Below are 24,809 nucleotides of genomic sequence, written 5' to 3'. Positions count from 1 at the left end.
CTGAATCCCTCACCCCAATGGGACATAACAAAACAGATCGATAACCCATTTGGCAAGCTCACAGAAGATATAAGTAAACAGATATTGAGCCAAATCAATCAGCGAGTCTACAGAAGACACTAATAAAATCACTCCTGTTCAATATAGCTCTGGAAACATTAGCCACAGCAATTAGAAAAGAGAAAGAAATAAAAGGAGTAAAGATAGGAAAGGAAGAAGTTAAACTGTCATTATTTGCTGATGACATGATATTTCACATAAAGGACCCAAAAAACTCAGCCAAAAGGCTTCTAGACTTAATTGACAGATTCAGTAGAGTACCTAGATACAAGGTCAACACTCAAAAAACAATAGCCTTCCTATACACAAATAGCAGACTCACTGAGAAATTCAGGAAACAATTCCTTTTACAATAGCATCCCAAAAAATGAAATATCTAGGAATCAATCTAACAAAGGAAGCAAAAGACCTCTACACTGAAAACTACAGCACTCTGAAAAAGGAGATCCACGAGGATATAAGAAAATAGAAAGACATCCCTTGTTCCTGGGTAGGAAGAACCAATATAGCGAAATTGGCCATACTTCCAAAACTACTATATAGATGCAATGCAATGCCGATTGAAATTCCAACAATATACTTTACAGAACTAGAGAAGACACTAATAAAAAGCTGGCAGAGTTAAACAAAACGATGCAAAGCATGAATGACTAACTTAGCAAAGAATTACAGTCCATCAAAAGGCTCCAAATAGAAATTCAGGAGTCCTGGGTGGGGGGTCAAGGTCTTAACCCAGCCTCCCCAGGAAATACCCCTGACCGCCCCCCTTACTGAAAATCCTTGTACCTTGCTACATGACTTGCTTCCCAAGTGGGTCCCCATTCCCTAAGCGACTGCACCTGTAACCTCATTGGATGTTCATGGCTGTGGCCCATGTCGGACCCACATGGGTTTCACCCTATAAAACTTCTCTGTAAAGTGGGGTCCTTGGCTACCCGCTCAAGATCCTCCTGCCCCTCAGGAGCTTTCCTATCAATAAATATCTTCCTACTTTAAAAAGAAGAAGAAATGCATGAGATTAAAAATTCTATTGAAAGTATGGTCAGCAGAAGTGACCAAGGTGAGGACAGAGTGTCAGAACTAGTAGTTGTCAGTATCTACTTACAGATACCTTAAAAACAAGAGAACATGAAAAATGGATCCTATAGTTCTGAAATAATACAAAGACTAAGATTAATAGGAATTAGTAAAAAATCAGAAGGCAACACAAATTGCATAAAACCTGTTCATTGAAATAGTAACAGAAAACTTTCCAAATAAGGGAAAATAATTTAATATACAGATAAGTGTGGAATACAAAACCCCAAGTAGCCACAATAAGAAATGAACCTCTCCACAACCCATCAGAGTAAAAATCCCAGAATTCCATCACAAGCACAGAATCTTAAAAGTAGTCAGAGAAAAGGAACAAATCACTTACGAAGAATTACATTAGAATTACAACAGACTTCTAAACACAAGCCTCACAGGCCAGAAGAGCTTGTAGTGAAATGTTTTAAACCCAAAAAAGAAAACAATTTCCTACCCAGTCTCATATATCCTGCAAAACTATCTTTCAAAATTGATGAAGAAATACAAGATATTTTCATGATAAAAAGTACCTAAGGAGGGCCAGGGATTTAGCTCAGTGGTTCTGCTGCCTCCCTCACAAGTGCAACGTCCCGAATCCAATCCCCGGTACCAAAACCAAAACAAAACAAACAAAAACCAGGTACAGAAGGACCTTATCTCAATCTGATAAAAAAAAAACTTTTATGACAAACTTAATGTCAAAATCATTTTAAATGGGGAAAAACTGAACATTTTCTCTCTAAAATCAGAAATAAGACAAGGATGTCCACTATCGCCACTCCAATTCCACATAGTACTTGAGACATTAGCAAGAGCAATTAGGCAAGAAAAAGAAATAAAAGGGATATATACAGGAAAGGAAGAAGTTAAATAAATGATCATTATTTGCAGATGACATGATCCTCTATATACAAAACACCAAAAAGCCACCAAAAAATTCTGAGAATAATCAAATTCAGTAATGTTGCAGAACATAGAAAAAACACAAAAATTAACAGCATTCCTGTACACTAATAATTAATCCACTGAGAAAGAAACTAGGGGGAAAAAACCATTCACAATAGCACCAAGAAAAATTAAATACTTAGGAATTAACCTAAGGAAGTGAAAGACCTCTACAATGAAAGCTATACCTCTCTGAAAAAGGAAACTGAAGAGGACATCCATCAGAAAATGGAAAGATACCCTGTTTCCAGATACAAGCCAAAATGAGATCACAACAATTTAAAAAGCTTTTGTACAACAAAAGAAACAACCAATAGAGTGAAAAGACAACTTAGAGAATGGGAAAAAAATTTTTGCCAGCTCTTCCTCAGACAGAGGACTAATAGACTATATAAAGAACTCAAAAAAATTAGACTTCTCATAACAAAAGACCCAACCAAAAAATAGGCAAGCAAAATGAACAGACTCTTCACAAAGAAGTACACATGGCCATTAAATACATGAAGAAATCCTTAACATCACTGGCCCTAGAAAAATGCAAATGAAAACAACACCAAGATTGCATCGGTGTTGGAATGGCCCCCAGGAAAAAAAAAAATGCCATCATCAAGAAGTCAGTAACAAATCATGGAGAGGATGTGAGGGGAACAACAAAAAAAACTTTTACACTGTTGGTGGAAATGTAAACTAGTATAGCCATTACAGAAAGCAGTATAGAGAGGCCTCAAAAAACTGAAACTAGAAATACCATCTGACCAGCAATTCCACTTGTAGGTATCTTCTTGACAGTGTTAAAGACATATTACAGTGATACAGCACATGCATTCCCATGTTTATAGCAGCACAACTCTTGGAAGCATCCTAAATGTCTATCAGCAGATGACTGGATAAAGAAAATGTGGTATTTACATACAAGAGGAGTACTACTGCTATAAAAAAGGATAAATTTGAGTCATCTGTAGGAAAATGGATGCACCTTCAAATCATAATGTTAAATAAATCAGACACACCAGCTTAAATGTCATAGGGTTTATTTGATATGAGAAACCCAAAGTATAAATAAATTTAAAAGCAAAATAAAAGATATATACTAGGAAACAAGGAGATAGATCTTTTGCAAAGGAGAAGAAGGGGACCAAGGGAAAGAGTTCGGAGGAAAAGGGGAGGAAAAGTGAAACTAAGATGTCATACACATGTACCCATGCCACAGGAAGAATGTAAACATTATGTACTGCAACTATGTACACATGCACACACACACGCATGCACACACACACACACACATTTCTTAGATCATTTACAAGTTCATTGTGTATTTATATCTCCATTTAATATATTTATATATTTTCCAGGGACTGTTTTCAGTACCTGGGATGTGTGGTGATTAAACAGTAGACACAGGCCAGGGATTTAGCTCAGTGGTTCCACTGCCTGCCTCGCAAGTGCAAGGTCCTGAGTTCAATCCCCAGTACCAAAAAAAAAAAAAGGAGACACAGCTCCTGACTATATGGAGTTAACGATACTAAATCCACGAACAATGCATCAGAATATTTCTAGATCTCTCACAGGAATAAGGAAAAATATTCTTTTCTTTTTTTGGTACCAGGGATCGAACTCGGGTTCTTGCACTTGTGCAGCAGGTGGCGAAACCAGTGAGCTAAATCCCCGGCCCCCAATTTTTTTTTTTGCTTAAATTCTTTTATTGGTACATTTTAGGTACACATTACGTTTACATTTATCATTGGGTGCTTGTACCTGTACATGATGAATCTTGGTTCTTATTTTTTTGCCATTACCTGTGCGGCCTTCACCCCTCCACCCTTCCCTATTTACATATTTCATTTCCATTTGTTTTTCTCTTTTCTCATAATTTTTCCTTTCCATTCTTCCCTTTCCCCATCTCCTCCCACCACCCTTACCCCTTTGGACCTTTTCCTATTTCAAAGTATCAATTATTAGTTATTAATCCTCTTAATCCTTATTTACACTCTGTTTCTCACACTAGAGAAATTATTCAGTATTTACACATGTATGTCTTATTTATTTCACTTAAGAGTATCGCCTCAATATGCATCCATTTAGCTATAAATGACTCTACTTTCTTGTTCTTTATGGCTGAGTAGTACTCCACTTTATAAAAAAAAAAAACACCACATCTTCTTTATCCAGTTCCCAGTTGATGGGCACTTGGGCTGTTTCCAAGCTTTCGCTATTACAAACTGTGCCACTATAAACATGAGTACACATATATCTCTGTGGTATGATTCTTTTAATTCTTTTGGGAAAATACCCAGCAGGGGAATAACTGGGTCAAATGGGACTCCCAGCCCTAGTTCTTTGAGGTATCTCCACACTGATTTCCACAGTGGTTGCACCAGTCTGCACACCCACCAACAGTGGACAAGGGTTCCTTTCTCCCCACACCCCTGCCAGCATTTGTTACTGGTTGATTTCTTGATAACAGCCACTCTTTCTGGGGTGATGTGGAATCTCAGTGTTGTTTTCATCTGCATCTCTCGAATGACCAGTGATGTTGAACATTTGTTCATATATTTATTTGCTGCTTTTACTTCTTTGTCTGAGAAATGTCTGTTCATTTCAGGTGCCCATTTTTGAATTGGATCTTTGAATTTGGAGGGGTCTGATTTTTTTCAGTTCTTTATAGATTCGAGATAGTAGCCCTTTGTCTGAGGTACAGCTGCTAAAAAATTTTTCCCACAATGTAGGTTGTCTGTTAGATCTACTGGTGGTTTCTCTTGCAGTGCAGAAGCTTTTTAATAAGATTAGATCCCAGTTGTTGATTCTTTGTGCTAGTACCCGTGCTACTGAGGTTCTGTTCATAAAGTCTTTTCCTATGCCAATGTCTTCAAGAGTTCTGCCTAACTTATCTTCCAGCAAGTTTAGTGTTTCTGTCTTAACATTTAGATTTTTAATCCACTTCGATCTTAGTTTAGTGCATGGTGATAGATATGGGTATAGTTTTAATCTCTGACAGGTTGAAATCCAGTTTTTCCAACACCATTTATTAAAGAGGCTACCTTCCCTCAATGAGGATGGTTGGCTCCTTTGTCAAAGATGAGGTGGCTGAGTATGTCTGAAGTTGTTTCTGCATCTTCTAATATAGTCCACCGATCCTCAGGTCTGTTTCTTTGCCAGTACCATGCTGTTTTTATCACAGTAGCTTTGTAGTATAGCTTCAAGTTGGGGATTGTGATACCCCCACCCATGTCTCTGTTGCCCAGAACTGCTTTTGCTATTCTAGGTCTCTTCTGGTTCCAAATGAATTTTTGGATTGTTTCTCTAGTTCTGTGAAGTATATTGCTGGAATTTCAACTGGCATTGCATTAAATCTATATAGCAGTTTTGGAAATACAGCCATTTTCAGTATACTGATTCTTCCTACCCAGGAACAAAGGACATCTTTCCATTTTCTTATATCCTCCTCGATCTCCTTTTTCAGGGTGCTGTAGTTTTCAGTGTAGAGGTCTTTTGCTTCCTTTGTTAGACTGATTCCTAGATATTTCATTTTTGGGGATTCTATTGTAAAAGGAATTGTTTCCCTAATTTCTCTCTCAGTGAGTCTGCTATTTGTGTATAAGAAGGCTATTGTTTTTCTAGTGTTGACCTTATATCCAGCTACTCTACTGAATCTGTCAATTAGGTCTAGAAGTCTTTTGGTAGAGTTTTTCGGCAAAATATTCTTGAAGTATATAGATGTTAATATTCTGTAAGTGTGACTTTAAAGAATTTTATAATGAATTAGGATATTAAATTAGCTTTAAAATATATTTCATATGGTAATAAACACCACAAAGAAAATCAGTGACAAGAAGAGTGGCTGGGAGTGAAGGTAAGAATGTCAGTATAGGATAGGCTTCATCACTGAGCTGAACCCTCTACAATGAAAAGGAACTAAGTGTAATAAACTGAGTACACTTGAGAGGGGCAGGAAAACCACATGGTTGTGAGGGATACTGCTGGGCAGGGAACGAGTCACAAAGGTCACTGTAGGCTACACAAGGAATTTGGGTTTTTCTTCTAATTACTATGGAAAGAAACTAACAGCCCTGAGCCTGAGAATGACAAAACGGAATCTGTTTAATCATTACTTCTTCAGGACATAACACATTTTCAAGTAGAAATGATGTTTAAAATGGTGGCCCTGTCACACTGTTTCTGTGCCTTCAGTTATAATTTAGCATCTACCCTATGCTAGGTTGCATTTAAGGTAGTGATAAAAACTAAAACAGGGCCTCTGACCTTAAGCTCATAGTCTGGTAGAGACAAGAAACACTGAACAAATAACTGCAATTATAATATTTATAAGAGTGGAATATGTAGAATGCTGTGAGCACCCAGGGCAAAGAGTGCTTAATCCAGCCTAGTAGAGTCTAGAAAGAACGACTTTACAGAAGCTCTGGGTCTTAGAGGACAAGCAGAGACTTGATAAAGCATTCCTATAAATGCTACCTTAGAAGCCATTGGTGAGATACAAGAAAACATAGGGCTATCCAATACTCTTCCTTTTAAAGTATTTATATAGGATTAAGTTGCAATGGTGAAAAAAGTGTAAACATACAAGACTTGCAACTGTGACTTCACGGGTACTGCCACAAAGAACAAGGCTTTATCAAGAACTCTGATGCTTAGTTTTTGTAAAAACCTGACAATGAGGCCATTTAAATGTCATTTCAACAAGTAAGATTGTGTTCTATTCAAGGGTGTATGTGTATACACTAATCCATTGTCATGGGTAGGGGAAGAGGTAGAGGTGTCTTCAGAGCCCTACTATGCTTTAATGCACAGAGTATAACTGGAGGCATGGAGCCTTCCTCCTCTTTAAGCATTTGCTGAAGACAAAGGAAATGCTCCCTAGTAAAAGGGGAGACCAGAAGAGCCCACTCCACCTGTTTCCCTTGATACAGCCATTCCTATTAATGAAGTCTAGCAAAAGATTCATTTAAAGCTTCTCTCAGTGTACCCAAGAAGCCCCTGTGGGTGCTTACAGGGAAACTGGGTACAGATAATACCAAGGAGCTGATCCGTGTCTATTTCCCAATTTATGTACCATATTATTTATATTAAAGGCAATTTTTAAAGTATATTTTAAGTGCAAACATAACATGATTAAGGACAGGAAAATAAATCTTTAGAAGGAAATAAAATTAAAATATTGTTAATTACAGTGGTGCCGCCACCTGTCTCACAAGTGCAAGGTCCTAAGTTCAATTCCTAGTACCAAAAAAAACCAAAAAAAGAAAACAAAACAATTATACATATGTGTGTGTGTGTGTGTATATATATAATTATATTAAAAGGGCAAAGAGTTCATAAGTTTTAATATATCATAAACTACAACAACACACCCAAAGCTTTTCAAATTTGTAGTTTTAGACAATCTACCCCCACCCATTTTGTTCAATGATAAAAATGAAAACCGATCAAAAGGATACTATATTCCTGGAAAGAACTTATTAATTTTTAAAAGAAAAAGATGTCTATTCTAACAACTTACTTAGAAACTCAAATATTTTTTAAATTAAGAGACTAAGGCTTGGGGTATATAGCTCAGTGGTAAAGGTCTTGCCTAGCACACACAAGGCCCTGGGTTTGATCCCCAGCACCATGAAGGGAAGAGGAGGAGGGGAGGTATTTTCTCCAAATAATATCAGGTAATGAATTCTTTCACAATGTTTTCTTCTCTTTAATCATGCCTCTCTACTCTTCTCAAAACTCCCACTTCTTGAAAATAATAATTAGAAAGGGATGTAGCTCAGGGCAAAGGCACTTGTTTCCAGTACAGAAAGAGAGAAAGGAGAGAAGGGAAGAGAAAGGAAGGCATGTCTCTTTCATTCTAATAGCCAAGTGTAACTGAACAACGTCTAAAAAAAACGGAGCTGGCTCTCGTAACTCTGTTCAGCACTTCTAGGGCTCTTCCAAGGGAGGTAAAAAGTTTTAGTGCACTAAATTGTGTAGCCTCTAATTTACATGCTGTTGATATCTTTTTAAAAACTTATTTCCTCTGCTGGGCATGGTGCCACATGCCTATAATCCCAAGACTTGGGAGGCTGAGGCAGGAGGATTGTCATCAGTTCAAGACCAGCCTTGGGGTACTAGTGAATTCAAGACCAGCCTGAACTACATACCAAGGCCCTGTCTCAAAAAAAAAAAAATTAAAAATTTACATCCTCAAAGAAAATTCAGACATACGCTACAACACTGATAAACATTAAGGATAAATACGGTATAATCCCACTTACATGTGGTACCTAGTGGAGTCAAATTTAGAGACAGAAAGTAGAATGGCAGTACCAGAGGCTGAAGAGCCAGGGAGATGGGGAGTCATTGCTTCATGGTGACAGTTTCAGTTTTAAAAGATGAAAAACCATTCTGGAGATGGATGGCGGTGAGGGTTGCACAATACCATCAACAAATTTAATACTACTGAAATACACTTTTAAAATGGTTAAAATAATAAAGTGCATGTTAAATATATTTTAACATGTTTAAAAGCAAAATGGTCTTCTATTGTTCACGATGTTCTAGACGAGGGGTTGTATTAAATGTATCTCTGTGATCATCATCTAGTCACTCCAAGAGGGTTATTTATAAAGAAAGAGATGAGTAAAATGAGGCAAAATAGTATCCTGAACTTAAGATTCCAAATCACCATATACTATTCTTAACATGGAAAAAGAATGTTTTATAGGAACTGACCTCTAAGAAAGAACACTGGCAAAAACTCAGGGAAAAGAAAGCACTCTAGACTGGATAGCAAATTAGTATGAAAATCCAGTCCCAACTCACAGACAGCCTTCTCAACGAGCAAGCATTCCATAGTAGCCACCTTAAACGCTTTAAAAAGCTCTTCAAGGCATAAAAATAATCTGGGATTCAAATCAAAGTATTTGTTATCTAACACTTAAAACTGAACACCACAAAAAAAACTCTTCAGTTATTTTAATAACTGCTAAATGTCTCTGCCTATCTCATGTTGCCATTCCACATGTGTGCATGTTCCACACTTCTGACTGCCACCAAACCACCTTCTAGCTTCCATATAATCCCTCTCCAAATATCTCAGCCCAGAACTCAACTTTTCCCCACACAGCAGATACCCTCAACTATCCTATCCACACCAAATCAGTTTAGTAATTAATCTTTCTCTAGGCTAAGCAAAAACATCCAGAAAGAACAACTGTAGGCAGCATTGTACACCAATGTAAATATGATACCTTATAGCCTCTCCTTGTACAATGAAGTGTATTGGGCCAACCGAAGTTATTCAATTAACAAACTACAAAGTTCCCCAAAGAACACAATACATAGACTGTATTTTTTTGCTTTTAAATAAAGTCTTATGTGATTACCTAAAGATAGAGAGCCAAATAAAGTTTGTTGTTGTTGTTGCTGTTGTTTTGGTAGTGGGAATTGAACTCAGGACCTTGCGATTCCCAGGCAAGCATGCTGCCACTGAGCTAAATTCCCGGTCCCCAAATAAAGTTTTTATGAATATTCTCTTGAATAAAAAGGACTGGAAAAATATACTATAAATTCTCAGGTGCTTTTGAGTTGTAGTAAAAAGTTTATAATCAAATGTATTAAAACTTCTAGGTTGAGGCCGAGGATTTAGCTCAATGGTTCCGCTGCCTGCCTTGCAAGCACAAGGACCCAAGTTTGACCCCCAGTACCAAATAAATACATAAATAAAATTTCTAGGTTCAGCATGTGGTGATGTACGCCTGTAATCCCAGTACTTGGGAGGCTGAGGCAGGGAACTGCCTTGATTTCAAGGCCAGCCTATGTTACACAGTAAGTTCCAGGCCAGTCTGAACTACATAACAAACCCCATCTCAAAAACAAATAAAATAGGGGCCAGGGATCTAGCTCAGTGGTTCTGCCACCTGCCTCACAAGTGCAAATATCTGAGTTCGATCCCTGATACCAAAAAAAAACAAAAACAAAAAAAACCCAAATAAAACAAAATGAAACATTTCTGCAGTGAAGTTATATAATTTTTCTATTATTAATTTGTCTTTGATGTTACTCTTCTTCTCACTTTTTTAAAAAGTTTAAAAATGAATCTGCAACAACCTGACCACATTCTTTTTATTTTAAATCATTTTCCAGTGGGACTAGTATCATTAGAAGAATGGCAGAGTCCTATCAAAATCCCACTCCCTAAAGTCTAATGGTTCAAAATCTCCCAGGTAACCAAAATCCCCAGACACTTCCATCTAATTTAACAACTATGTATATAGAGAAATACTGTTTTCAAATACAAAACACCCTAGTTAAATAACATGTGCTGTTCACTGAAAAAAAATATCCTGCCATAGCAAAGCCTCACCATTTATTGATTACATGTTCTTTTATTTTACTTAAATTAGACAATATTATCAAAAAAGTAATATCAAAAAATAAAGTTTTGTCTCCACTGAAAGTCTACACAGCAGAATGAGCCAATGTGAGGACAGAATTTCAACTACAGAAGATAAGATTGCCATTAGTGACCAAGAGAAGAAAAACTGCTTCAAAATTCTAAGAAAACAAGAGAAATCAATCCAGCAGCTGCTAGATGATGCAAAGAAGAATAACATAAGACTGATTGGAGTCAATGAAGAAACAGGAGAGAGGGCAGATGACATAAAAAATCTCTTCACAGAAATAATGGCAGAAAACTTCCCAAGCAGGGGAAAAGAGCTTGACATACAGATAAGTGAGGCATATAGGACTCCAAATAGCCTTGATCAAAAAAAAATCTACACATAGGCATACAATTGTTAAGATTCCAGAAAATCAACAGAAGAACAAAGTTCTACAAGCAGTTAGAGAAAAGAAACAAATCACATACAAAGGAAAGCCCATCAGAATCACAGCAGACTTCTCAACACAAACCATCAAGGCAAGAAGAGCTTGGAGTGACATATTCCAAGCCCTAAAAGAAAACAGCCTCCAACCCAGACTGATGTACCCTGCAAAACTACCTTTCAAAATGGATGGAGAAATAAGATACTTTCATGACAAAGAGCACCTTAGGAACTTCGTGAATACCAAACCACCACTCCAAAGAATTTTACACAACATCCTAGGAACAGACATTGAGGATCATAACCCCAGGAAGCAAAGCAGAATGAACCCATCTGGCATGACAAGAAATTAAATGTAAAGGAGGAGAACCCAACAAAAAGAAAAAGTCATGGCAATGACAAGTCAATACGTTTCAGTTATAACCATCAACGTTAATGGTCTCAATTCACCAATCAAAAGAAATAGACTGGCAGAATGGGTCAAGAAGCAAAATCCAACAATATGCTGCATACAAGAAACACATTTAATTCAAAAGGAAACTCACAGACTGAAAGTTAAAGGGTGGAAAACAATACTCCATGTGACAGGAACCCGAAAAAAAGCAGGAGTAGCTATCCTCTTGGCAGATCAAGTAGATTTCAAACCAACACTGATTAAGAGAGACGAAGAAGGACACTACATCCTTGTAAAGGGAACAATCCAAGAGGAAGAGATGACAGTCATAAATATCTATGCACCAAACACAAGTGCGCCCAACTATATAAAACAAACACTAACGGACATGAAAAGTCATATATGCACTAAGACAATTGTAGTGGGGGACCTCAACACCCCACTGTCACAAATAGATAGATCAACTAGACAAAAAATAAGTAATGAAATACTAGAACTCAATCGAACTCTTGAACAAATGAACTTAACAGATGTTTACGAAGTGTTCCACCCCATAAAATCAGAATACACATTTTTCTCAGCTGCACATAGGTCATTCTCAAAAACAGACCACATACTCACACAAAGAACATGTTTAAGGAAGTACAAAGGAACTGAAGTTATCCCCTGTATATTATCAGACCACAGTGCAATGAAATTGGAGATCCATAGCAAAAGAAACTCAAAAAATTTCATAAACATGTGGAAACTGAACAACACACTTCTGAATAACCAATGGGTCACAGAGGAAATTAAAGAAGAAATCAGACAATTCCTTCAATTAAATGACAATGACAATACAACATATCGGAATCTATGGGACACAATGAAAGCAGTCTTACGAGGGAAATTCATAGCAGTGAATACGCATATTAGGAAAACAGAATGAGTCCAATTAAACAACCTGATGCTGAACCTCAAGCTGCTAGAAAAAGAAGAACAGGACAACCCCAGAGCTCATACAAGGAAGGAAATTATAAAGATCAGAGGAGAAATCAATGCAATGGAGACTAAGAGAACAATACAAAAAATCAATGAAGCCAAGAGTTGGTTCTTCAAAAGAATCAACAAAATTGACAAACCCTTAGCCAACCTTATCAGAAAAAGGAAAGAAAAGGCCCAAATCCATGCAATTAGGAATGAAAAGGGTGAAATTACAACAGACCCAGCAGAAATCCAGAGGATCATCAATACCTACTTCCAGAACCTATACGCCAATAAGATGGACAACACAGAAGAAATGGACAGATTCCTAGATACATATGAATTACCAAAGTTGAACGAAGAAGACCTAAAAATTCTGAACAACCCAATATCAACCAATGAAAGTGAAAATGTAATTAAAAACTTATCAACTAAGAAAAGCCCGGGCCCTGATGGCTTCACGGCTGAATTCTACAAGACATTTAGAGAGGAACTACTGCCACTACTGTTTAAACTCTTCAATGAAATGGAAGGGGAAGCAATACTCCCAAATTCATTCCTGGAAGCAAGCATCACCTTGATCCCCAAAGCAGAGAAAGACCCAACCAAAAAGGAGAACTATAGGCCAATCTCACTAATGAACATAGATGCAAAAATCCTTCATAAGATAATGGCAAACAGAATGTAGAAGATCATCAAGAAGATCATACACCCTGATCAAGTGGGATTCATCCCAGGGATGCAGGGATGGTTCAACATACACAAATCAATCAATGTAACACACTATATCAATAGAGCCAAGGACAAAAACCATATGATTATCTCCATAGATGCAGAAAAAGCATTTGACAAAATCCAACATGCATTTATGATAAAAACCCTACAAAAAAATTGGAATAGATGGTCTCTATCTCAAACTGGTAGAAGCCATCTATGAAAAACCAACAGCCAGTATCATACTAAATGGTCAAAAACTGAAATCCTTCACACTAAAATCAGGAACAAGACAAGGATGTCCACTATCACCACTCTTGTTCAATATAGTTCTGGAAACATTAGCCACGGCAATTAAGACAACAGAAGGAAATAAAAGGAATAAAGGTAGGAAATGAAGAAGTCAAGTTGTCATTATTTGCAGATGACATGATACTCTATATAGAAGACCCCAAGAACTCCACCAAAAGTCTTCTAGACTTAATAACCAAATTCAGTCAAGTAGCTGGTTACAAGGTCAACACACAAAAATCAATAGCTTTCCTCTACACAAATGACAGACTCACTGAGAGAGAAATAGAGCAAATAATTCCTTTCACAATAGCATCCAAAAAACTGAAATACCTAGGAATCAACCTAACAAAAGAAATCAAAGACCTCTTCTCTGAAAACTATGGCACTCTGAAAAGAGAGATTGAAGATGATATCAGAAAATGGAAAGACATCCCCTGCTCCTGGGTAGGAAGGATTAATATAGTGAAAATGGCCATACTTCCAAAACTGCTATATAGATTCAATGCAATTCCAATTGAGATCCCAGCAGCATACTTCATGGACCTCGAGAAAACAATCCAAAAATTCATTTGGAACCAGAAGAGACCCAGAATAGCAAAAGCAATTCTAGGTAACAGAGACATGGCAGGGGGTATCACAATCCCCAACCTGCAACTCTACTACAAAGCTACTGTGATAAAAACAGCATGGTACTGGCAAAGAAACAGACCTGAGGACCAGTGGAACAGATTAGAAGATGCAGAAACAACTCCAGACACACTCAGCCATCTCATCTTCGACAACGGAGCCAAACACCCTCACTGGAGGAAAGACAGCCTCTTTAATAAATGGTGCTGGAAAAATTGGGCTTCAACTTGCCAAAGATTAAAACTAGACCTATATCTCTCACCATGCACTAAACTAAAATCAAAACGGATTAAAGATCTAAATATTAAAATAGAAACTCTGAACCAGTTGGAACAGAGGTTAGGTAGAACCCTTGAAGACATCAGTGTAGGAAAAGATTTTATGAACAAAACATCAGTTGCCCGTGAACTAGCACAAACAATCAACAAATGGGATCACTTCTTATTAAAAGGCTTCTGCACAGCAAGAGAAACCACCAGCAGTGTGAAGAGACAACCTACAGTGTGGGAAAAAATCTTCACCTGCTCTTTCTCAGACAAAGGTCTACTATCTCGAATCTATAAAGAACTTAAAAAGATCAGACCTCCCAAATTTAAAGACCCAATCCAAAAATGGGCATCTGAAATAACAGACATTTGTCAGACAAGGAAGTAGAAATAGCAAATAAATACATGAAAAAATGTTCAACATCACTGGTCATTCGAGAGATGCAAATGAAAACAACGCTGAGATTCCACCTCACTCCAGAAAGAATGGCTGCTATCATGAAATCAACCAATAACAAATGCTGGCGGGGCTGTGGGGAAAGAGGAACCCTGCTCCACTGCTGGTGGGAGTGCAGACTGGTGCAACCACTGTGGAAATCAGTATGGAGATACCTCAAAGAACTAGGACTGGAAGTCCCACTGGACCCCACTATTCCACTGCTGGGGATCTTCCCCAAAGAATTAAAAGAATCATACCACAGTGATATATGTGCACCCATGTTCATAGCAGTGCAGTCTGTAATAGCTAAAACTTGGAAACAGCCCAAATGCCCATCAACTGGAGACTGGATAAAGAAAATGTGGTTTTTTTATAAAATGGAGTACTACTCAGCCATAAAAAATGAGAAATTAGAGACATTTATAGCTAAGTGGATGCACATTGAGGCAATACTCTTAAGGGAAATAAATAGGACACACATGTATAAATACCGAATAGTTTCTCTGGTGTGAGAAACTGAAAGTGTAAATAAGGACTAAAATGTATAATAGATAATGTGAAATAGGAAGAAAGGGGGCAAAGGGGAAGGAAGTGGGAGGGGTAGGGGAAAGGATAGAAGGGAATGGGATTAATATGAGAAAATGGAAAAATAGGAACAAAATCTTTGTAAATAGGGAGGAATGGAGGGGTTGAAGGGAGGGCTGGGCAAGGGTGAAAGATGGGAACCAAGAGAGATTATGTAAAGGTGCAAATTTCCAATGATTAATATCATTATATTGTATACCTAAAATGTACCAATGATTAGAATGAATAATCGATAATGCAAAATAGGAAGAAAAGGTCCAAAGGGGTAGGGGTAGTGGGAGGGGCAGAGGAAAGGAAAGAAGGGAAAGGAAAAATGCTGAGAAATGGAAAAAATGGAAATAAAGTCTTTGTAAATAGGGAAGGGTGGAGGGGGTGAAGGGAGGGCTAGGAATGGGGAAAAAATAAGAACCAAGATGCATTATGTAAAGGTACAATTCCCAATGAGAAATGTAATTGTGTTGTATACCTACAATGTACCAATAAAAGAATTTAATATAAAAAATAAATAAATAAAGTTTTGTGAAATTTTAAGACAGAATAGGGGGGTGTTCTGGGTCAGGCTCTCACATATCCTCGAACATGCAATCCTCCTAGCTTCGTGAGTGCAAGGACTACAGGCAAGTGCCACTATGATGGGATAAGACAGAAATTTTTAATAGAAAAATAATAATCAAAATACCAGCCTATGGTCTGTTTTTACACTGCAGTCATTTAATATAAGCATAACACAGTCACAGTTTTCTTAAAAACCAATGAGAGGGGCCAGGGATTTAGCTCAGTGCCACCACACCTGCCTCATAAGCACAAGGCCCTGAGTTCGATCCCCCATACCCAAAAAAAAAAAAAAAAAAAAAGACATTTAGACAGATTATTTTTCTGTAGATTTTAAAGTCAAATGACACGTGTTGCTGCCCTTCCGTAGCTAAGCCCAGGCTAGCTGTCACTGTGAGAGCAAAGGCACCCTAGATATTCAGTAAGGCATTACTGACAGCCACAGCATTTTAAAGGGTAAAATCAGAATTTACGAAGAAATAGCAAAAAGATAAAATCCTTTTTCACGTGTATTTTCTCATTTTGTATCTCTTCAATTACATCTCAAAGATTTAACAAATTTAATATTAAATAATGTGACAATGAAAAAACCAAGAAATCTAAAAATAGCCAACAAAACAAAACAGTAGCTCAACAATAGCTAAATCATCAAGTACAATACTCTCTTGGCAAATACTATTGTGACTATTGGGTGGGGTGACCAAATCCAGCTTAGTTGGCCCGTGAACTGGCTAGTTAACTTGGACACAGAAATACTGAATTACTGTATTTGGTGAAATTATTTCAAAAGAAAACTTTGGAACTTTGTAGACTATCTCCCTACCTAGGAATAAGAACACTCCTCAAGAAAGGGCACAAAGATACACTAAAAGACATTTGGGGAGGGCCGGGGATTTAGCTCAGTGGTGCCCCCACCTGCCTCGTAAACCCAAGGTCCTCAGTTTGATCCCCAGTACAAAAAAAAAAAGACATTTTGGGGAGAATAAGAAAACTGTTGCAGTACTTGCTCCAACGGGTAATATTAAAAATAAAAAATAAAAAAACCCTACCTTCTTAGATGGAGGGCTAATACAAAAAGGCTATCTCAACCATGTGATTATTTTTCAAAAATCTGCACCTGGCCTAATTTTTAGCTGCTTTTTGTTTTTGGATGACTTGTTCTGAAAGTTCATGATTCATCCTTCAAACCCACTCTTTACAAAAACACCTGTATTCCAAAAACGAGTAATAGTAGAATACTGTGCCCAAATATACTGAATATAAAAACTCCTAAGAACCGCAGACCCAAACCTGCAAAGAACTGCCTCAGCAAAAAAAAAAAAAGTTGCAGAACCAACTACAGATATACTCAGCCACCTCATCTTTGACAAAGGAGCCAACCATTCTCACTGGAGGAAAGATAGCCTATTTAATAAATGGTGTTGGAAAAACTGGATTTCAACCTGCCAAATATTAAAACTAGACCCATACCTATCACCATGCACTAAACTAAGATCGAAGTGGATTAAAGATCTAAATATTAACACAGAAACATTAAATTTGCTGGAAGATAAGTTAGCCAGAACTCTTGAAGACACTGGTGTAGGAAAAGACTTTATGAACAAGACCTCAGTAGCACAGGAACTAGCACAAAGAATCAACAACTGGGATCTCATCTTATTAAAAAGCTTCTGCACTGCAAGAGAAACCACCAACAGGGCTAAGAGACAACCTACAATGTGGGAAAAAATTTTCAGCAGCTGTACCTCAGACAAAGGACTACTATCTAGAATATATAAAGAACTGAAAAAAATCAGACCCCCCAAATTCAAAGACCCAATTCAAAAATGGGCATCTGAAATGAACAGACATTTCTCAAAGAAGTAAAAGCAGCAAATAAACATATGAAAAAATGTTCAACATCACTGGTCATTCGAGAGATGCAGATGAAAACAACACTGAGATTCCACCTCACCCCAGAAAGAATGGCTGCTATCAAGGAATCAACCAGTAACAAATGCTGGCAGGGCTGTGGGGAAAGAGGAACCCTGCTCCATTGTTGGTGGGCATGCAGACTGGTGCAAGCACTGTGGAAATCAGTATGGAGATACCTCAAAGAACTAGGCTTAGAAGTCCCATTTGACCCAGCTATCCCCCTGCTGGGTATCTTCCCAAAAGAATTAAAAGAATCATACCACAGAGATATATGTGCACCTGTATTTATAGCGGCACAGTTTGTAATAGCGAAAGCTTGGAAACAGCCCAAGTGCCCATCAATCGGAAACTAGACAAACAAGATGTGTTTTTTGGGGGGTTTTTTTGGTACCAGGGATCGAACTCAGGTCCTTGAGCTTGCGCAGCAGGCGGCGAAACCACTGAACTAAATCCCCGGCCCAAGATGTGGTTTTTTTTTATAAAATCGAGTACTACTCAGCCATAAAGACAAGAAACAAGAGACATTTATAGCTAAATAGATGCATATTGAGGCCATACTCTTAAGTGAAATAAATAGGACACACATGTGCAAATACCAAATAGTTTCTCTAGTGTAAGAAACTGAAAGTGTAAATAAGGATTAAAATGATTAAAACAAATAATCGATAATTTGAAATACGAAGAAAAAAATATGACTACTTGACTATGACACTCTCAGGTCAGCATTTTAAGTTATCCTGGATACTAATAGCTCTAAGGCATAAAATCACAGGATTATGGCTAAAACGACCATAACTTGAAGTTTACATACCTGATGTCCTACAGTTTAATTATTAATAATACCCCCTTGAACTTTCTAAGGGGTTGTTTTGGGGCAAAACTCATCTGTGGTGACAGAAATCAGAATAGTAGTTGCCTTAAAAGAGGGAGCAGGTGTTTAATGGCCCAAAGGGATTTCTTTGTGGCCTGAAATTGTTCTATACCTTGATCTCAGTGAGGTTATCAGTGCAAATACATTCACCTTTTTTTTTTTGGTACTGGGGATCGAACTCGGGACCTTGGCTTGCAAGGAAGCCAGCAGCAGCACTGAGCTAAATCCTTTGACTCCATTCATCCTTTTTTGAAAAAATCACTGAACTAGCTGGATGTGGTAGCGCATGCCTGTAATCCCAGCACTGGGGAAGCTGAGACAGAAGGATCACTTTAAGTTAGAGACTAATCTGGGGTACATAGTGAGTTCAAGGCCAGCCTGAACTACACAGTAAAACCCTGTCTCAAAAAAAAAGTAATTTCTTAAGCACACTGAAATACGAAGTACCTTGTTCAAATTACATAAAATTATTCTATATATCGAGTTTTTTCAAATTTGTTATAACGATGCATACTGTGATCACTCTTATGTAGAACGTTTCAAAACAGAGTTTTTAATTTTTTCATTTAAAGAAAAAAGTCGCCAAATTTTGGAACAGAAAACACTCACAAAGGTGATCTCTTCATCCTAATTTTGCAAATAAGGAAAATCAAATCTACATACAGGGTAAGAAAGTACCGAAGATGGGGCCGGGGATTTAGTTCAGGGGTTCCAGTGCCTGCCTGACAAGCCGAAGGTCCTGAGTTCCATACCCGGTAGCAGAGAGAGAGAGAGAGAGAGAGAGAGAGAGAGAGAGAGAGTGAGTTAGCTCAGTAGTTTCGCCGTCTGCCTGGTAAGCACAAGGACGTGATCCCCGGTACCAAAAAAAAAAAAGAGGGAGGGAGGAAGAAAGTACCCAAGACTGGTAGCCAACCTAAAGACAATGGCAGATCTCAGGCCCCTCCCATTTCCACCAGGCCGTTACTTTTCTGAAAATGCAAACAAATCTGAACTCTGAATCTACCCGTCGCCCAAAAGGATTCAATATACCTCTCAAAACCAGTTAACAGGCCTCAAAGGTGTAGGCATGAAGACACACTCATCTTCCTCTATCCACTCAAGGCAGTTGGCAAGCTAACAGAAACACATTCAGGCATTTTACTTCAGAAGCAACAAAGTTAAATAAGCGTATCTAATGAAGGTGGTTCAGGAAAAAGTATATCCAAATAATGACAAAATCCACCTATTTCCTTTCACATCTGTTTGGTGTGTTACTTGGCTCTCAAACACAGATCACTGCTAAGTAATACCGCGTACATCTCTTGCGACCTTTACCCGGCACTGCTCGGCGTGAACCTCTGGGAACAATCCCACCAAATAAAAGCCCATCTTCGGACGCAGCGTCCCACCCTACTCCGTACACGCTGCAATACTGGAGGTGGCCGGTGCTCGACGGCTTAGTTTTAGACCCCACGCGAAGAGCGGACATCTCGGGAAAAACTTAACACAACGTCCATCCTTTCCGCGGGAATTCACGTCTGTTCTCACTAGGCGTCTCTGACCTGCACAGAGCAGGCCTCGCTTCCCAGGACACTCACTGTTCGCCCCTCCACAGCCTCCTTGTCAGCACCCAAAACCAGACTTCAAGAACAGAAACTGGAAAAGGCCACGGACCTGCCGAGTGGCTCGGGCCAGAGCAGGTCTGCGCGAGCCGGATGACAGAGCCCGGCGAGCCGCAGCCCGTGGAGGCCCGCTCACTTCGCCGCGGCGGCCGAAGCCACCGGTTGCGGTGGCCGCTAGACGCTCCGCAGCAGCGCGGCAGCCGCCCCGGCCCTCCGAAGTTGCGACCGGCCGCGCAGGCGGCGCGCCCAGCCCCAGCTGCGGGTTCGCGCCCCGCCCGGAGCGAGCCCGGGGGGCGGGTCCGCGGGGGCTCGGCGGGCGGGCGGGCGAGCGGGAGCGCGGGGAGCGCGGGGCGCGCGCTGGGAGGGGCGCGTGGCGGGCCCGGCGCGCCCGGGAACTTGGGGGCCGCCACCGCCCGGCCACTTTCCTTTCACGCCTCCGGCCGGCTGATGCGCGCCGCGCTGGCCGCCCCGGGCCGACGGACGCCGCCACCCGCCTCCGCGCCGAGGTGCCCAGGCGCGCCCCTGCAGCCCGGCCGAGTGGCGCGCGGGGCCGCGCGAGGCCGCGCGCGGACGCCGCGCTCCCCCCGCCCCGCCCCCGCCCCACGGTGCCGCCGCCGTCGCCGCCGCCGCCGCCGCCCGTTGGCGCCTCAGCCCGCGCGCCCGCCGCACCAGCTCCCGGAGGTTTTCCGCCGGCAAAGTTGCGCGGCCGCTCCGAGGGGGGACGCCGCGCGGTCTCCCGCCCCGGAGCCGCCGCCGCCCCTCCAGGCCGCCGCGCGGGAAGGCCCAGCCGGCGGCCCCGCTTTTTTACCTGCCGGGAGTTTTCGCGCGCGCGCTCGCTCGGTCGCTCGCTTTTCTCCTCTCGCGCTCGTTTTCTTTCTTTCCTTCTTTGCGCTCGCCCGCGCGGGAGCTTTTTCCGCTCGCGCCGCCCGCGCTCGCCCGCTCGCGCCCTCCTTCCTGCTGGGCTCGGCGGAGCGGGGCGGCCGGCAGCTCTCCCCGCCCCCCTCCACCCGCGCTCCGGCGGCGGCGGCGGCGGCGGCGGCGGCGGCGGCGCTCCGCGCTCCGACTCATTCCAATATGGCACGGGCGCACGGCGCATGCGCCCGCGCCCCCCCAGCTCCGCGGTCCTCCCGGCAGCCCGCGCCCCTCGCGCCGCGCGCGTGGTGTCCCCGGCCCGGCCCCCGCGCCTGCCGGGGTCTGCTCGCCCGGCTGGGGCCGGAGCTGGAGGCTTGCGCCTGCGGCTTGGGGCCGCGGGGGTCCGGCGCCGCCGGCCTCCCCCACTCCTCTCGAAGCCGGACGCACCTCGCGGAGGCCGGGGCGCGGGGCACGCGGTGGGGGCTCCGATCCCCGACGCCGCCCCGCCCGGGTGCGGACCGGCCCCAAGCCCGAGACGCGCTCTCGAGACGCCGCGCCGCCCTGGCCCTCCTCCGTCTCCGGGGGGAGGGCCTCGCCTAGGCTTCTGGACGGAGCGCCGGGGCACCCAGTGGAGTTCCTGGGCCGGCGCTGGAGTCCCGGCCGCGGCGAACGCGCCTGTGTCCCGCACGTGACAGCCTCGGGCAAGGCGGCATTAGCGGAAAAGCACCGGGCGAGCGCGGCCGGCCGGCTCCCAGACCGCGCCCCCCAGCCTGGCCCACATCGGGGCTCGGGCGCGTCTTTCAAGACCGAGAAGACCACCCAGTTACCCCGTCTGCGAAGTGCGACGCGGTCCCGGGGCGCACCTGAGGTCTCCAGGTTTCCTCCGCAGGCGCCCTGTGCCTCTGAGTTTTCCTGCAGCGAGGGGACACAGGACAGCCGCCGAGTTCGGGCGGGAGATCCTGGAGCCCGAGTAGGATCGGAAGCTCGAAGGAGGCTGCGAGTCAGCCCCGCGGCCAAGCCAGCCACGGGCTGGGTGTTCTCCGAGGTCGTCCTTCTCCCGCAAGCGCGGATGCCCGTGGGACGCGCACCGACCCCCACCTGCTCCGGTCCCCAGCTGGACTGCACGGGCCTGGAGGGCTCAGTTGGGACGCCTCCGGCTCTGGCTTTGCTGAGAGGAGGAGGCGCCCCACCCGCACATCTGGGTACCTGGTGTGCCAGACGCCGCTCAGGCCATTTTTTCACTGATTTCTGCTGCCCTACGAAATAGCTCCTATTTTACAACTTGCTCAAAGTCACGGTGCAGGCTGGGTTGAAATCCACATTTTTTACTTAAGCACCACTTTAAAGACAGTACGACATCCAGAGAAAGAAAATGTAAAAATAATAAAGTATCCAGTTATTACTACGGAATTTGACTATTCAAAGGTGAAACCTTCTAAATTGATACATATCTTTACATAGTTGCAACCACACATTTTCTTATGTTTCGACTCTCATTAACATTTTTTTTTCCTCCTTACCCGGGATCAAACTCAGGACCTTGCGCTTGCCGGGCACGTGCGGCGCCACTGAGCTAAATTCCCAGCCCAAAATCTTCTCTTTTGTTAGCACTCATTTTTGAGGTGTGCAAGTATCTTATCCATTCACTTAGTCCTCTAATCTGGTACATTTTGATTCTTTGAAGTTGCTTGCTGATATATCCTTGAGTTCCGCATTTGAGACAAATCCCTGGGAGTGAAAAAATCTCCTATGTGGAAGGCTACGAATGACCAAGTGATTTTGTCTGTTAGTGCTCTATAGTGTTCTCAAAGAGCTGTCCCAATTATTCCATCACCTCCAAGGAACAAGTGTAAAGAGTTGAAAGCACGTTTCTAACCATTGAGCGCCACCTTTTCTGCCCTGCATTAATTATATCTATTGGTAGTTGCAGGTTACCTTCCTTAACATGTCTTCGATGACTAAATATTCAAAAATGAATATTTTATTTCATGCATTCAGTTTCTGTGAATGATCTATTCATATCCATTCATCTATTGGGGACTCAAACCTCTTCAGACTTTGAACAAATTTTTTATAAATATTATTCTTTTGTAATCATTGATGCAAATATTTCCCAGCCTTTTCCTTTTTGTTTTATTCTGATGTTCAATCTGTCATTCTAGTCCTTTGTGATTTTTTTCATTGCTTCAGTGCTGAAAAGTGAACTATCTTCCACCCATCTGATCTGCCACTTTTGCACAACTTCATTTCATGTTTAATTCGTGAATGACTGACTGCCCCCATTTTATTTATTTTGGAGTAAAATGCGTATTTGACTCGCCTCCTCTATCACAAATTGTTATTGCTTATGCAGTCATCATTTATTAAACACTCATTCCCTATCATATGCATAGTAAAACCTGTTATGCTAGCCTTTTGATTTTGGTTGTTATATTTCTGAATTCTCTGTTTCTTTACATAGACTCTTGATTCTTAGCAAATATTATACTGATATAAATATTGGTTCTTTGAAATAATTTCTCACATCTGACAAGACTCATGGGGGTCTTCTTTTTTCAAAATATCACTTAATGTCTACACTGGTTTATGTATCCATAAACATTCTAAGATACTCATAAAACAGCTAAGAGCATTAGCTTTGAGGATTGACGATACGGGCCAGGTATGGACCCTGGGGACTGGCAGCATCTGTGGCCAGGGCTTCAGGCTCTTTTCAACACTTAGCAGCCTTGTGACACTGACAAGTAACATCTCTCTGGGCCTTACACTCTTGATCTGTAAAATGGGAATAAGAGTAACACTTGCCTCACAACCTCAATGCCTGGCACATAGTAGCTGCTTAGTATATGTTGGCTATTGCTAATATTTTTAGTTCCAAAGAAATATTAGATTTCTGCGTAGACTTAAATTAATCCAGAAAATAGTTTAAACAGATCAGTTACTTTATAGCATTCACTTTTTTTCAACCAGGACATGTGTTATCTTTCAATTTATTCAAATATTATAAAACTCTCAGAAGCTAGATCCCTTGTTGACTGTAAACTTTATCCACTGCTCACCTTCACGTCCTCTAATGAACTGGAAGAACAGAAGCACAAGAAACAGTTGAAAATGACCATTTGAGGATCCTTCTGCCTTGCGCCAGGCCTGCATGAATGTGGGTGTGCACACCATGAAACATACTCTGCAGGGGTTGTGCTTTCCCTGTGAACAAAGAGCAAAGTATAACTTCCAAGTCATCCTTAGTAAGAGACAGAGCTAGGCCACAAACCAAGACTGTTGGCTCCTCAACCACTCTCTTGCTGGGAAATTTGGGTGGGGGTTATTGACAGAAGAGAAGGTCCCCAGAGGAGCACAGAGCCAGGGGTAACCCATGGAAGACTGACTTCTGGTCATGACTTGCCTTGCCCTGCCTGAAAGTCTCCTTCCAGGCTTCGTGATGCACCGTGTATAAGTCCAAAGCCTCACTTTGGCCTGTAAGACTGGCCTTCCTTGTCTAGCCTGCCCTTGATCTGTCCCACTCACCCACCTTGTCAGCTTCATTTCAGCTGCACCTGCTTCCTTTCTGTTCCATGAGCATACCACAGTCCTTCCCACCTCAAGGCCCTGACGCTCTCCATGCCCTCTCTGCACACTTCCACACACATGGCATGGGTTCAATCCCCAGTCCTGGAAAAAAATCATCATACAGGTTTTTGGGGTGTTGTTGTTGTGTGTGTATAGGACTGAGCCCAGGGTCTACCCTAAACTACTTTACCAGCCCTTTTGTTTTATTTTGTTTTGTTTTTGTTGCTTGTTTGTTTTTGAGACAGGATCCTAGTAGGCTGCTAAAGTATCCAGACTGCAAGCAA

The 24,809-nt window shown here is 41.6% G+C and overlaps 1 protein-coding gene across 28 annotated transcripts in view; it reads right to left on the bottom strand.

Moving 5' to 3' along the window:
• Window positions 1-21,954, bottom strand: part of Sfmbt1 (Scm like with four mbt domains 1) — a 164,401-nt gene extending 142,447 nt beyond the window's left edge. For 19 of the 28 annotated variants that reach the window (XR_015439597.1, XM_087182371.1, XM_087182390.1 and 16 more), the window contains exon 1: window positions 20,915-21,117. The gene's annotated coding sequence lies outside the window, so the exon portion shown is untranslated. Of the gene's footprint in view, window positions 1-20,158; window positions 20,298-20,914; window positions 21,118-21,405; window positions 21,463-21,821 lie in introns of those variants that run through there. The other 9 variants (XM_087182373.1, XM_087182388.1, XM_087182393.1 and 6 more) reach the window with 4 other exon arrangements.
• Window positions 21,955-24,809: the final 2,855 nt, after the last annotated feature.

The sequence above is a fragment of the Heterocephalus glaber genome, unplaced genomic scaffold (assembly GCF_053883595.1).
Source record: "Heterocephalus glaber isolate CG9 unplaced genomic scaffold, H.glaber_assembly_v1.0 deba00001472, whole genome shotgun sequence".
NCBI classification, from domain to species: domain Eukaryota; kingdom Metazoa; phylum Chordata; class Mammalia; order Rodentia; family Bathyergidae; genus Heterocephalus; species Heterocephalus glaber.
This window is presented reverse-complemented; position numbering and strand designations above follow the sequence as displayed.